Below are 15695 nucleotides of genomic sequence, written 5' to 3' on the forward strand. Positions count from 1 at the left end.
GACAGCAAAGAGTCTTTACAAGTTAAACTGACCCTGTCATTGATTGTATGATTGGTGAAATGAAAAGGCATTTCTCCAACTCAAATTGTGAGATCATGAAGTGTATCCAGGCATTAAATCCATCAAGCAGCAGGATTTGAATACGGAGGCTATTCTCTTATAGGCAAATGCATATGGAGCAGATATTGAGGATCTCAAACATGAACTACATCAAACATGGAGATTATTGGATTGACAAATAAAAAGTGGAAAAAATCTGTTGGAAGAACAAATGAACTTTAGGCTATGCAGGCTTCTCTGAAAAGGGACTACTGCTGTATCTTGGAGCCCGGAGTAGATCCATCTGCATGACACAATGATAGGCCACTCAATCTCACAAATTTTATGTGGACATGCTGACCATGATCTGCGTTCCTTGGTTCAAGCATTGGCATTCAACACACGCACATACTGCTTGTATTAGGAAGGCACCTAAAAGTATAAGGCACCAGTATTGTTGTATTTTTATTTGCATTTGTATGGTGTGTAACACATTGCTGTAATATTTATTGTATTTTTAATTTTTTATAAATTCATGCTTTTTTTCATACTGCTGCATGAAGTGTTGCTTAATAAGCATCCGCCGATCAGATGTTCACCCTGTGTGCCTTGTGATGGTGAGAAAGGTTTACACCAGTCAATTTGTGCAGCTTTGTACTCAAGGAGGATACAATATATGCAGGTGGTTGTGGCCTCTGTGTGTAATAATAGTGGTTCACATTATTTTTAAAATAAACACACCTGCCTCTGTAAGATTACTTCAGTGAGGTAGTGAATTTCAAGCAAAAATTAAGCCATGAAGACCAAGGAGCTTTCAGAACAACCCAACCAATAAGGTTGTAAGCGATGGTGAGGAGGGTATAACAAAGCAAAGACACTAAATATCCCTTTAGGTATAGTAAAGTTGATCATTAAGAAATGGTAAGTACACCAGCCTGATCTTGGTAGTGTCTGTGTGGTATGTCTCTCCAAACTGAGCAGTAAGGCAAGGAGGAAACTGGTTAGGGATGCCACAGTGAAGTCAACACTGACTTTGAAAGAGCAACACAGTTCAAAGGCTGAGATTGAAAAGAATGTCCATAAGTCAGCAATATCTCCATCTCTCAATAAAGCTGGCCTATATGTAAACCCATCACAAATCCCACATGGAATTTGCAACAAAGCATTTAGCTCATAGCATAAACATGAGGAAAATGTTTTGTCAGATCAAAAATTGGAAATTGGACCTTTTTATTCCAAATGCAAAGTTACATCTGCTTCAGAACCTACAATACATCTCTCAGTCAGCACCATTCCTACTGTCATGCATGGTGATGACAGCATTATTTTGTAGCTCTGCTTCTCGTCAGCTTACCTGTAGAGACAGGTAAATCTTAGAGGAACACCTGCTTCAGTCTGCTAAAGACCTAAAACTGTGATGAGAATTCAGCTTTCAGCAGGACAATGAAAACAGATGGAAAAGTGAATGTCATTGAGTCACCCAGGAAAAAAACAGACTTGAATTCAATAGAAAATTTGAAAATTGCAGTCCACCAATAATTAGTTTCATTGACCTTGAGCAAGTTTGCAAAGAGTGGGTGAAAACTGCACCTTCCTGGTGTGCAAAGCTTTTGACAACATCCAAAACAGCTGTAATTGCTGCCAAACGACCTTCTACCATGCACTGACTCTGCAGGAGAGGTAAATACTGGGGGGGAGAGGGGGTACAGTCCTACAAGTACTTAGGGGTTCACCTGGATGATAAGCTGGAGTGGTCCAGTAACACTGACGCCCTGTACAAGAAAGGTCAGAGCCAACTCTATTTTCTTAGGAGGCTTAGGTCCTTTGGTGTGTGTGGAACACTGCTACACATTTTTTATGAATCAGTGGTGGCGGTGGCCATCTTCTACGCTGTTGTGTGCTGGGGCAGCAGCATCATGACAAAAGATGCAAATAGGCTCAATAAACTCATCAAGAAGGCTGGCTCTGTGTTGGGGATGAGCCTTGACCCCCTGGAGGTGGTGGCTGAGAGGAGAATGCTGACCAAGCTCACAGCCATCATGAACAACGCCTCTCATCCGCTTCATGGGACTGTTATTAGGCAGCGGAGCACTTTTAGCAGCAGACTGCTCCAGCTACGGTGTTCAAGGGAACGTTTCCGCAGGTCTTTCCTCCCGGCGGCTGTCAGGGTGTATAACGCTGCCCTAGGCTAGGACTGTTAGCCCTTCATCTGCTCATCTATGGACAGCATATTTGCTCCATTGTACTTTTTGGACAATCAGTCTGTATAAATTTATGCATATTTTGCACATAATTTTATTGTTTCTACAGTGACTATGGTCATCACATTTTGCACACACCTATGTATTTATTATTTAGGTATTTTATATTTATTTTGTTGTCTTTTGTTTTTATAACTATTCTGATGTCTGTTTTTGCTTGTCTTGGGCTGGACTGCTGTAACACATCAATTTCCCTACGGGATTAATAAAGTCTTATCTATCTATCTACATCTTTATTTATCATATTGCAAAAGTACTCAGACCCTTGACCAATTCACTCATTTTACTGAATTACAAATCCTACATTGAACTTTACTGATCTGATATTTTAAGCACTGAAACTCAAAATTGGTTATTTTAATGTGACAATGTTTTATTTTAGAAAATATTCTTAAGAAAAATAAAAAACTGAAATATGTTTTTCACACAGGTGAAAAACAATTGCTCTAATGAGGACACAATTGCTTTTTAATTGGCCTCTACCTGTGAATCATTAAAATAACTGCCACATTTTCTAGATTAAAAACCCCACAGTTAAGGGATCATTATTCAGGTTGTGGATCTGATGGACAGCTGTGAAAATGAAGACTAAAGAGTATTCCGAAGAAGTTAGAAAGTAAAACAAATGCATAAATTAGGAAAAGGGTACAAAACAATATCCAAGTGTTTGGATGTCCCAGTGGGCACTGTTGGTTCAATTATTAGGAAGCAGAAGCTACATCAATCCACCCAGACACTGCCTAGAAAAGGTCGTCCCTCAAAACTCTCTGTGCGATCAAGAAGTAGACTTGTGAGAGAAGTCACAGAGAGGCCAACGATCACTTTGAAGGAGCTATAGAGTTCAGTAGCTGAGAGTGGAGTCAAGGTGCACCAGTCAACCATATCAGGATCTCTGCCTGTATGGCCTGTATGAGAGGGTGGAACAAAAGAAGCCATTATTCAAAAAGAACCATGTGAAAGCACAGAGTTTTCCAAAAAGCATGATAGTGGACCCAGTTGCGATGTGGGAAAAGATTTTGTGGTCACATGAGACCAAGATAGAGCTTTTTACCCAAAATTCAAAGCGATATGTGTGGCGCGAATCTAACACTGCCCACACCTAAAAAAAACACCATACCTAGAGTAAAGTATGGTTGGGATAGCTGCTTTTCATCAGCAGGGACTGGGCATCTTGTTAAAACAGAAGGAAGAATGGATGGTACAAACTACAGGGAAATACTGCAAAAGAACCTGTTTCAGTCTGCTAAAAAACTGAAGCTTGAGAGAAAGTTCTTTTGTCAGCATGACACTTGGAGTGGCTCAAGAACAAAAAGGTGAATGTCCTACAATGCCCCAGTCAAAGCCCTGATGTCAATCCAATTGAGAATCTGTGGCACTACAGTATTTGAAAATTGTGGTGCACAAGCATCATCCGACTAACCTGAACAACCTGGACCAAATCTGCCTGGAAGAATGGGCCCAAATCACTCCTGAACAGTGTGCAAAGCTGGTGCATACGTACCCCAAAAGACTTAAAGTTGTTATTTCTGCAAAAGGTGGCTCTACAAAAAATTAAAATGTGAGAATTGAATACTTAAACAGCATATTTCCATTTTTTTATTTTTCTTAAGAATACTTTCAAACATAAAACAATGTCACATTAAAATATTGATTTATGAAAAAATAGTTTAATTAATTTTGAATTTTAGTGCTTTGAAATAAAAATATCTCAGATAACAAAACTTCAATGTAGGATTTGTAATTCAGTAAAATGAGAGAATTGGTCAAGTGTCTGAATACTTTTGCAAGGCACTGTAAATACTGCACATTAATGTTTTTATGTGGTCTTTTTGTTGACATTTTCTGAAATGTAAATTCATACTCCATGGTCGCAGTACAGTAAGTATAGTATACAATATATAAGTACTTAGGGCTGGGCGATATGGCCAAAAACATTATCACAATAAAAATGTTCATATCAGTCGATATCGATAATTATCACGATAAATGTCAAATCATTATTTCTTTCAAGTTTAAAGGCAGATTTTTTCTCCTGAGTGAAAGTTGAAGAAACCAGACAGTTAATTGGTAAATTAAACAACTCTTTATTTTAAGAACACAACAAACACTTGCCAAACAGCAGAAACATTAAACAAATCTGAAGTAGAGAGTATTCAAGTCTTTTTTATATCAAAATATGCATGAGTAAAATTTACAAAATAAATCTTAATAGAAAAATTAAATACTGCAGTGTGATAAAACACACAAAGAAGATGGCTCAGACAGACTGCAAAGTTTAAAGTGCTTTAAAGCAGTGGTTCTCAAACTGTGGTACGCGTACCGGCAGTGGTACGCGGAGTGCCGCTAGGTGGTACGCCAAATGACCCTGGAAGTGTGTCGTGTGCGCTGAAAAATCGGGACGGGTTTTCATATTTTGTATTTTAATACGTGTCGAATACGCAGCCTACGTACTATGATACAGTGCGCGCTAATACTTCAGTGGACACAAGAGTCTCTGTGTTTCGCTCCCATGCGCATGAAATAAAAACTTTAAATAAATACGGAAATAAAAACAGAAACACGAAAAAATGCAAGCTTGCAGATTGCTAAAGCAGGTAAGCCCCACACTATTTTTGAAAAACCTTATTTACCGTTGGCAAAAGAGCTGACGTATTATGTGTGGAGAAAAAGCTGCTGAACAGCTTGACCTGCTGCCCCCCCTGGAAGACACTTATTGAAATGGCGGATTATATCAAAAGTACACTGATAGAGCGCGTTAAGATGAGCAGATGTTTTTCACTGCAATTAGATGAGTCTGTAGTTGATTTGGCCAATTTGGTCGTTTACGTTAGATATGAGTTTGAGGGTATGTCCCATGAGGACTTTCTGTTCTGTAAACCGCTACCAACAGGAACTACAGGAGAGCACATACTGTATATCAGCTTCTGAATGAATTTATCGAAGGGAATGGCATCGACTGGATAAAATGTGTCGGAGTTTGTACAGACGGTGCTAGAGCAATGACAAGCCAACATAACGGTGTAGTTGCACGAATTAGAGAGGTTGCTCCAGAAATTAATGGACGCATTACAACATCCACCGCGAGACCTTTGCCGTCAAGAAAATGCCTGACGATTTAAAATCTGTTAGACTCTGTTGTGAATTGTATCAAGGCTCGAAAAATTAATTCACATCAGCTTTGCTCGACTAAACAGGCTCACCCCTCTCACTGAAATGGTGCTTTTTTATTAGTTGTTGTTACTGTTTTTTTATGTAAAACACTTTGAGAAGCCACCTTTAAAGGCGCTATATCAAATAAAGTTTATTATTATAATATTTATTATATGTATGTGTGAGTGTGTGTGCACGCGCGCTCATGTTGGTCATTGGGAATTTCTGGGGTTCCTATTAGATGATGACTTGTAGGTGGTACTTGGATGCTTTGGTTGGATTAGGGGTGGTACTTGGTCCAAAAAGTTTGAGAACCACTGCTTTAAAGGATCATATCAGAAGTAGTGGCGAAGAATGGCACCGTTTGCAGCTGCCGCTCTACCATCTCCCTACACTCTGCAAACAGCCAAGGAAGTGCAGTCAGTGCAAAATGTTTCCGACCAGGTAGCTCGTATCTGGGGTCAAGGACTCTGATAAGCTTCTTGAATCCCTCATTTTCGACAGTGCTAATGGGAAGCATGTCTTTTGCAATGCAATATGCAACTGCATTTGTGATGTCTTCATGTCTTTTCGTTTTTTTGTCACGGTGCTCGAAAATGATGCTACTATGGTTTGCTGCTGTGTAGTCGCAATGAATACTGGCCTGGTGCTTATAGATGGTCCCCTTCCACTAACAACAGTAGTTTGTGACTGTATTTTTTTACTTTCTGCGTGTTCTAACGGGTGATGTTGTTTTAAATGGTGAAATAGGTTCGTGGTGTTGCCTGTCTTTGCTGGCACAGATCTGTGGCACAGTTTGCAGTGCACGCTGCTCTGTTTTATGTCTGATCATAAAAAGCCAAAATATCTCCAAATTACCGAAGTTGAATGACCTTTTCTGTCGACGATGTCATCGTCCTTCGAGCTGGTCGTTGGCAGCACTACATTTGCTTCAGTGTCGTGTGGGTAAACAGCCCCACGTTAGCTGCCCGGTCTGCAACACGCATGCGCATATCATGCGCAAAGCATAAACATACTGTATATATCGAACATTTATCGAACTTTTGTTTAAATTATATCGAGGAAAATTATATCGCAATAATTATCGTTAGTGAATTATCGCCCAGCCCTATAAGTACTATCCAGTAAGTATAGTAATGAATTAAACAAAATTAAGTTGACTTAAATAGAGCATTAGACCTTTAACTAGGCTCATGAATGTCCCCTTTATCCAAATTCAATTAATGCATGTTAATGCATTTAATGTGCTCTTCAGTTTGCTTGATAGAGACAACACTGGACATATCCACAACTTTGAGTGTGATGGGTCAGTTAATGTGTTTACTGCCTGAATAGCATTATTTCATTAAAGGGTCACAAGTACATGCCTGATTAGAAAGCATCTTTTTCTGAGTGGTGGTAGAGCAGTTGATCAATTAAATGCCTGTCTATCCATGATCAGAAAGCTGCTTATTTCTGGTAAGAATCACAGCAACCTGGAGCTTTCCCCAAAAGCACAGTGAGGAAGAGAGTACTACACCGTAAATGGGACCAGTCCATTGAAGCATGCACACACAGGAACAATTCAGAGATGCTTATTTACCTATTGTAGGTAGCACATCTTTGGAATGTGGAATGAAACCAGAGCAGCCAGAGAACTCATGAAATTGGGGGTGGAGAGTATCCACACAGAAGGTATTCCAGTCCAGTATCAAAGTTAGGACCAAAAGCTGATTCAACATTATTAATAATAGCCTTGTCACCCCATCAATTAAACTTGTAAAAACTAAAATGTTAAGTCTAAAATGTCACAAAGCCTGTATCAGAATGTCAGTATTCACAATCATATATTAATTAAAAATAATCATTTTAAGTATTTCATATTGTCTAAATATGTTCAAGTCTGTAACCACAGCCATTACAGGCAATGAGTTATTAAGTTGAGAACCTTAATCTATGTTCTCTTTGCCACTAATTTTTCCCCTTTTGTAACAGTTTTGCCACTCACTAAATTTATGGTGCATAGGGCAGAATGAAAACCTACAAATCTGAAACTGCAACTGTAAAGGCTTTAATTAAAAAGTTAGCTGTCCTGGAATTAACACACCACATGTTTCTTCACCTTTGTACCAGGTTCAATTTTAAAGAAAATCTGTGACTGTGTAAAACATGTAGATTACAAATTAGCTAATGGGAAATTTAGCTAATTTTCCACTAGATTTGATCAGAGGATATATTCCTTCCTCCTGCTCTGCATTTCTGATATCTTTTTGTTTGTGCCTGCAAATCATCAAATCTCTTTTGTTTAACCAGATTGTGTGCTTTTTAAGTTGATTCATGAAGTGATCTCTTTCTCCTTACATTTTCCTAGATTTAGCATTTATTGGGGTTACCCATTCAGTTTGAAGTACAGAATAGACCCAGCCCATATCTTCAAGAGGTGGATATCAATTCCCTTCTATCTGCCATGTTCTTACATTTATTTGCACACTTGTAATGTTCTGAATATCATTTAATAGGAAATATCATTTGTGGATTTCAATGTCAAACGTATTTGAGAAGGTCCTTCATGCTCATAAAACAGCTTTTAAAATTAAAATAATTTTCACAACTTTCTTTTTGAGATAATTATTACTTGTTAACAAATACCATTTGCTCAGAGCAAGCAGCATTATAATACAAGAATCAAGTGTTTTTGAGTATAAAATACAGCTCATTACCTGTGTTGTTCATTTTATAGAGCTTTTTTTGCTCATCATTCTCAAGGGTGTCAATAATTCTGGAGGTGACTGTAGATCTACAATTAATACAACAGAAACTGATTGAAATATAAATACAATATATAGTTAATAACCAAGTAGAATTATATAAACCCACAATAAGTAGGGCATCTTTCTCAAAAAAGCAGATCTTTTTTTCTAATGGAAAATAACTGTAATCCATTTTCAGCAGACAGTAATCAGTGGGAGCTCCCTCTCTTTACTTTGACGAACAGCAGCTGTTTTGCTACGCTGCTCCTCTTTGATGTTGGTACAAAAAACAGCAAAGAAAAAGGTTCCCTCACAGGCGATTATTCATTTAGCCTTTAAAAGAACATGTAGAAGCTATGGTGATCTTCATCAGGGCATCACTCATTAAGAAAAGCAAAAAGCAAGGGCCACTATAACCACAAAAAGAGTTGTTGCAAAGAGCAGCCTCAAAATTTTACAATAAGAAACTACAAAACAGTAGATAAACAAGTTCAAATTGTTTGAATACATTAGTCAGGTCCTGTCATTGTCTGCTCTGTTCAAGACTATAAAAGTTTAGTTGTTTTAGCCAGTTAGTATAGGATGTTAGAGAGGAAGTCCATAAACTGTAACTGGTTGTTCTTCACTGGAATGGTTCCACAAAATCAATATTTTTTAATATTAAGTGATAATCATAACTGTACACAATTTTCACACTCTACATTAGTAACCTAGCTCTGCTCCTATGTGATTTAAGACCCTGCCACACACTATCATTCCTCTCCTCTTATACTCCATGTTGTCTCCTCTGCTCATCTTAGACTATCCAGTAAACTGCTCCTTGTCTTTACTTTGCGGCCTCTTTGTGTTGCTCATTTTCCTCATTTTCACCCAGTAGCGCACCAGCAATTCAGAAGCACAAAGTCTCCATCTCTGCTTTATGATGACCCTCATCACCATGTTCAGACCGTACTAATAAATGTTATGATCCCTCCCTGTTTGTGATGCAATAGCTCTTCCTGATGGGGTGTCAAGTTTATTCTGTTACAGTGATTTTTTTTATATCTCCCTGGATTATATATGTTTACAATGTTACTTTGTTACAGTTTGGAAATTGTAAATCTGTAAATCACCTTCTATAAAGGCATCAGCAAAATAAAGTATAAATAGCAACTAAGGAACAGTGTGTATGGCATATTATCGAAATGTGTGCAGACATTACAAGATTAAATTCTCTACCCTTTGTACACATTTTAAAGATAAAAGGGTGATGGATCAGATAATGAATGAGGGAGAATTTAGATTTCTAAGCACTCCATGACTACTATTTTATTATACAGAATTATATATACATCAAGCTATACTACAACACAGTTTGCTGAAAATAAGTCACACTAAATATGCCTTTCATATTTTTAAATGATCGCTGTCTAGACCTCTCAAATTGCAAGTCCTTCCACAGTTTCATAACAGTATTTTTGCTTGGTGTTTGTAATGTGTTATCTAGCGGTGCTAAAGCATTGCCCCTATAAACATTAGATGAAGGATGTGTTGAAACAGAGTAAAGGATGTTTATTTAATACAACTGAGGAGGTTCTAGCTCTCACTACAAAACAGTGCAGCTGCATACCAGACATAGTTTTGTTACCTAATATCCCTGCTGGCGTGTAGTAACTAAACAGTTTACTGTTCAGAACTTTCAAAACATTAAACAAGACTTAAGAACACAATAACATGTCATGCCAACTTGATTTTTAACAATTACTATAGGATTCATTTCTACTTAATTTTAAAAGTTATTTTTACTCTGACATATCTATGGCTGTAAAAATGGCACTTCTGTCAGGAAAGGAAAAAAAAATAAAAATTAATTCACTTTCTGCTCTTACAATTTTTCTAATTGCAAAATAAAGTGGAAATATTGCTAGGGCACATCTTTGGAGAAAAAACTTCAGCATCAGAATTGTTATGAAAGAATAACTCGTATAACTACAATATGTAAAACTCACAAGATGTAAATCTCATTGCATACCTTAAACATACCTTAAACTTCCACAGAATTACAATTAATTTAAGTGCTACTGTATGTTGTTAAAAAAGGTAGTGTTACAAATAGAGGGTTACAAATGGTAAATAACAGAAAATGACAAAGTAGATTAATCAACACAATAAAAATAATTATAACCCACAATGATTTTGCCAAGAATGCAGCCGACATTCTGGTATAGCTAGAGACACTTGAATTCTTTGTTCTCTGGCACAGCTTATGAGAAAAGAGTAATAATTCAGGCACACACGGTTAAACAAATATGTATTAACAATGGAGCAAGTAATAGGTTTATTCCATGCTGAAAAGAGAAGAAAGAAAACACACCGTTTTGGCTGTGAAGCCTTCTTCAGATGTGTGAAGCAGGGTTCACAGCTTCACACTCCTGAAGAAGGCTTCACAGCTGAAACGTTGCGTTTTCTCTCTTCTCTTTTCAGCATGGAATAAACCTATTACTTGTTCCTTTGCCGACTACGCATGCTGATGCAGCTACCCACCTGATTTATTAACAATAACAATACACAGAATAAACTATGCACAACATAAACATACAAAACAGTAGTTATGCTATTAACACATTTACACGTGGCGTCCCAGAGGCCTAATGATCTAACCACCGAAAAAACCTAGACTGTTACCAAGTATTCAAACTCTTGTATAATGGCTACAAAGGCTAAAATAAGACATACAACCTTCTAAACTAACTAGAATACAACCTGTGGTTAAATCTCTCTCTCTGTAAACCCAGATGCTACCAAATGAATAGGAACCTGTCTACCCATTCTAAAATGCACCCACTAAGCAGGAGAAACCGTTTTTAACCGAGGGATTCTTTACACAAGAAATCAGAGTTCCCTAAAAACCACAGAAAAGAAAACTTGTTTAACAAGGTTCAAACACTTAACTCCAATCTGGTCTTTCTGTGTGATCTGGAACAAGAAGCTTTTGCCTTCACCTTCTCTTGTCTTCCATCCACTTCCTCTCTCTGTTTTATATTATTATGATTGACACTTAATCATTTACCCAGAACTCAATTAACTAAGGTAAACCATGGTAAACTTTACAATTGCTTTAAATCACTGAATATGGGACATCTAAGCAAATATCTCCTTGCTTTGAAGCAATTGTATGGGAATGTTGGCACTAGGCAGGTGTTACCCATTGTATTTAGATTCACTTTATTAACATTATTTTTTACACTAATTACCTCATTTCCTTATTAATATCAATATTCTGTTTTTTTAACTCTATAATAATTAACTTTCAAAGACTAGAAACAACAGAAGTTAGGAGATCACACATCATTTAAGTTGGATTCTCGAATACCCTTGCTCTCAGGATGGGATGGATAGAATTTTAAACCCTCCTCCCCAACAACAAAAATTAAACACTATATAAGAACCAAGTGATTTGCTTATTTAGACAAATAATAACAGTGATAATTTTACCCATTTATTGAGCTTGAAATTTTGAGGTAGAGGTAAGATAATGGCCTACTGTAATCTTCACTGTGTCAGATTGCTTTTAGAAATGTGTGTGGAAGACTTATAAAACATGCACAGTACAAAGCTAGGGAGAACCAAAGAATTATTGAAATCCACACTCAATGTTAATATTTTTGCAAATGTATATATAGGCTTAATAAAATGTGTTTAATTCATTGAAGTGTATAATAATGAGAAACAATGCAAAACAACTTGAAAATATACATGCCATTCTTATCTTTCTTCACTACAACAGCTCCACAAACAGTGATTTTGTCATACTAGCTGGAATGTTACAGTACGTGCCAAAGGCCTAACCACATAAAAGAACATCACACTTTTATTCTCATTTTAATTAACTGGAAGGTCTATTTTAGCCTCAAAATTACAGTGCAAAAGCACATAGGCATGTAAAGGAAATACAGCAGGTTTCCACAGGTTTTATATTAAAAGCTCTGAGGCAAAACAGAATAAAATACAATCCACAGCAATGAAATATCCGTAGCTTTAGAAATAAAAGAAAGTCTATATTTTCATCCTTATTTTTTTAAATGATCCGATTGCTAAAAACTTCTCTATCGCAATTACTTTATTTTATATATATAAAAATAAATATTTTTTGCTCAGATTGCTCAGATTAAACAAGTGAGTGAGTTAACTGTTTGGAGGCACTATTTTACATTAATATTATTCATTGGAATTAATATTACTTTACTGTTGTGGCTAATTAAAATGAAAGGATAAAAAGGCACAAAGTGAACAAAAATTTTCCACATTTTCACAAATGTAATATTTTAGGGAGTGTAAATCCAGACCATAATTCTAATGTCTATGCATATGTTAGTACATGCATCAGTTTGTATCCTGCAACAGATTGCCATTGTGTCCAGCAAAGTCTTGCCTTATACCCAGTGTCTGAATGGTCTGGCTCATCATAACCTTCTAAGGATAAAGCAGTTATTGAAAACAGACAGATGGGATTCTAAAGACAAAAAAACTTTGCAGAGATTACAAATCTCAGAAAAAATAACTTTTTTGCTTTTTCTGAGAGCATTTAAGATTAATATTTATGTAAGGATAGGAACAGGGTTCACTGCAGAGCAGTTCTGAATTCTGTGCTGTGGACATGGTCTTGTTTCCTAGTGCCTCATAAAGATGTGTTCCTGTGGGTTTATTTCTTAATGGAACACAGTTCACATTCCTCACCAGTTTTATGTCTAATGTCAAATGCAGATAACGTAAACTAAGATGAGATTATTACAAACAGCATTAAGAACACTGCTTCACAAAAACCTAAAGAAATTTTTCACTGTTTAACTAATTTTTCCTTCTTAATTCCAAAATACCATTCAATGGTGATTTCCATTCCATACCATTCAAAATACCGTTCAATGGTGAAATTTTATCAATTTTAACAGTTAATCCTGATAGTGTTATAATATGTTGTACAAAAAGTAGCCTTTTACTGTACCTTTGTGTGAAAAGAAATCATTTATGTTAATGACGAGTAATACATGAAAGTCAGTGATAATTCAATTTGATTGCCAAATGTGATGGATTATGTAAGACTATTTTATATTGTCTGTGTATAGTTTATTTATAGTTTTTGAATTAATTATTCATATTGCAAAATGATATTCCTGGTTTCTTCTAACCCATAATGAACTGTACAACTAACAAAACTGTTAAAACAGTAGAAAACTAGTAGGTGTTTTGAGTAAATTTGAGTAAAACATACATATAACTCCTGATTGTGGGTATGACGTCTAGTAGACAACTCATAGAAGAGCTGAACACATTGAACTACAGGCTGTGGACAAAAACAGGAAACACTAATGTAAAGTCACTCAATGGGTCATTGGTTCACCAAGTGCAGTCAGTGCAACTTATCACCCGATGAAGGCTCCACAGCCGAAACGTCGTGTTTCCTTTCTTCTCTTTTCAACATGGAATAAACCTTTACTTGTTCCAGTACAACTTGTATGCACTGTGGCATAGAGTCTATCAGGGTCTGGAATTCTGCAGAATGGATGTGGCACCATTCTTTTATGAGAAAAATAATCAACTCACTTCTTGTTGATGGAGATGAAAAATGCTATCTCAGGCAATGTTCCAGAATGTCCCATAAATGATGGTCACATCTGGTAACCCAATCAATTGGGGTGGAACAGTGGCACTGTGGCTAAGGATCTGTGCCTGTGGCTGGAAGGTTGCCGGATCAAATCCCGTGGCCGGCAGAGGAATCCTACTCCGTTAGGCCCCTGAGTAAGGCAATTAACCCCAACTGCTCCAGGGGCACCATATAAATGGCTGACCTTGCGCTCTGATCCCAAGCTTCTCTCCTGGTCTGTGTGTCTATGTCTCATGGAGAGCAAGCTGGGGTATGCAAAAAGACGAATTCCTAATTCAAGAAACTGTATATGGCTAATGAAGTGATCTTAAAATTCTTAAATCTTAATCTTAAATTAACTAAGAAGGCCATGACTTAGGAGATAGTCTTTGGACTTTGACATGCTCACCAAATCATGGGGTGTCAACACATTCTTTATGGATGAAGGCTTCTTAGAATATAATGTGGCAAGGTGTAGAAAAATTATAGAAATGCTACAACATGGAGTGAAGATAATTGCTCAGTACCATTAGACTTCAGCATTGATCTTTCCTTTTAAGGAAATGAGTGCATCCAAACCATGTCAGGTAATTGTGCCCCACAGCATTAACACAACAGAACCCTTCAGTGCTAGGAACCTAGGAACCAGGTACTCAAGGCTGTAGAATTCTTAAGGTTGGTTGCCAGTCATTTTTTGACCAAGAACATAGGATGGTTCCTTTAACCACATGTTTATCCACTGCTCATTAATCCAGTGTCTATGCTCTTTCCACCATTGGATTCACAAACGTACATTACCAGGTGTGATGAAAGTTGTGCAGTACAGCCTGACTATGGTAGCCCCTCTCTGTGGTGTTCTCAGCAGACTGTTATTGCTGAAAATGGCAGCTCAAACCCCAGGTTGAAATATGCAGTCAATTGGTCTGCAGTTGCTCCTCTGTTTTGTCTTGCACAGGTATCACAGTCCTGGAGTATGCCCTTCTGTCCACTGTTGCCCCTTGCATACGATACCTTTCCCTTCCATTGACATCACCTTAGACGTAACTGCTCATGAAACATCATCAAGCTGAGATATCTTATTCACTAAAGCTCCTTGCAAACACACTCAAAGAAACACCCATCTTTCAAAGTCACTGAAATCTCCTCTTGCAGCCAGTATTACAGGAAAACAGGCCTGTCCAGCACTTTTAATTTGGCTTAATTAACAAATGAGCTACATCTGTATGTAAGACCTTGCTTTCAATACACATGGGTTAGATCCTGGGTCTTAACCCAAGTATACACCATTTATCCAGGTGTTTTCATTTTTAGATCTACTACCTTTAAGTGAAAAGCATACAGTAGTAGCATACAGAGTACAGTAGTAAACATTATTACGAGCTTCAGAAAAGAAGCTGTTTCTGCAAAAAGATACGATATTTTAACATTCTAAGAAAAAGAATTGATTGACACGTCCAATATAAATTACAGATTTACCACAAATAACCATTCTCTCTTTTCATTAATATTGTCTGATCCATTAACAAATAGCATGGATAGCAGCAATCCTTGGAACAGCAAATATGGCCATTAAAACAATCAGTGAGTCATATTGATTAAAATATAAATATATTATTTAAAAGATCATTTTAAATCATTTTAAGAAAATATAAAAATATTCCTAGATCAGATTACACATCACATCGCGAAAATCAATTTGTTTTGATTTTTTGGAACCCCGGAGAATGTTCTTCAAGCACCAATGCTTCGCTTAATGTAACTTGCTTTTGACACATCAGTCTTTAGGAACACTTGTTATAGTCTATCATACGCTATTATTTGAATACATTTGGATAGAAAAACCCAACACAACAGTCGAGCAAAAACAAAAATCCTCCAAGAAATACACCGTGAATT

At 36.9% G+C, this 15695-nt stretch overlaps 1 protein-coding gene across 1 annotated transcript in view; it reads right to left on the bottom strand.

Annotated features, from left to right (window-relative positions):
* The window catches only part of cspg4ba (chondroitin sulfate proteoglycan family member 4Ba), a 61767-nt gene that overhangs the window by 45676 nt on the left and 396 nt on the right, over positions 1–15695 (bottom strand). The gene's annotated exons all lie outside the window — the stretch shown is intronic.

This window comes from Atractosteus spatula, chromosome 3 (assembly GCF_055471065.1).
Source record: "Atractosteus spatula isolate fAtrSpa1 chromosome 3, fAtrSpa1.hap1, whole genome shotgun sequence".
Taxonomy (NCBI): domain Eukaryota; kingdom Metazoa; phylum Chordata; class Actinopteri; order Semionotiformes; family Lepisosteidae; genus Atractosteus; species Atractosteus spatula.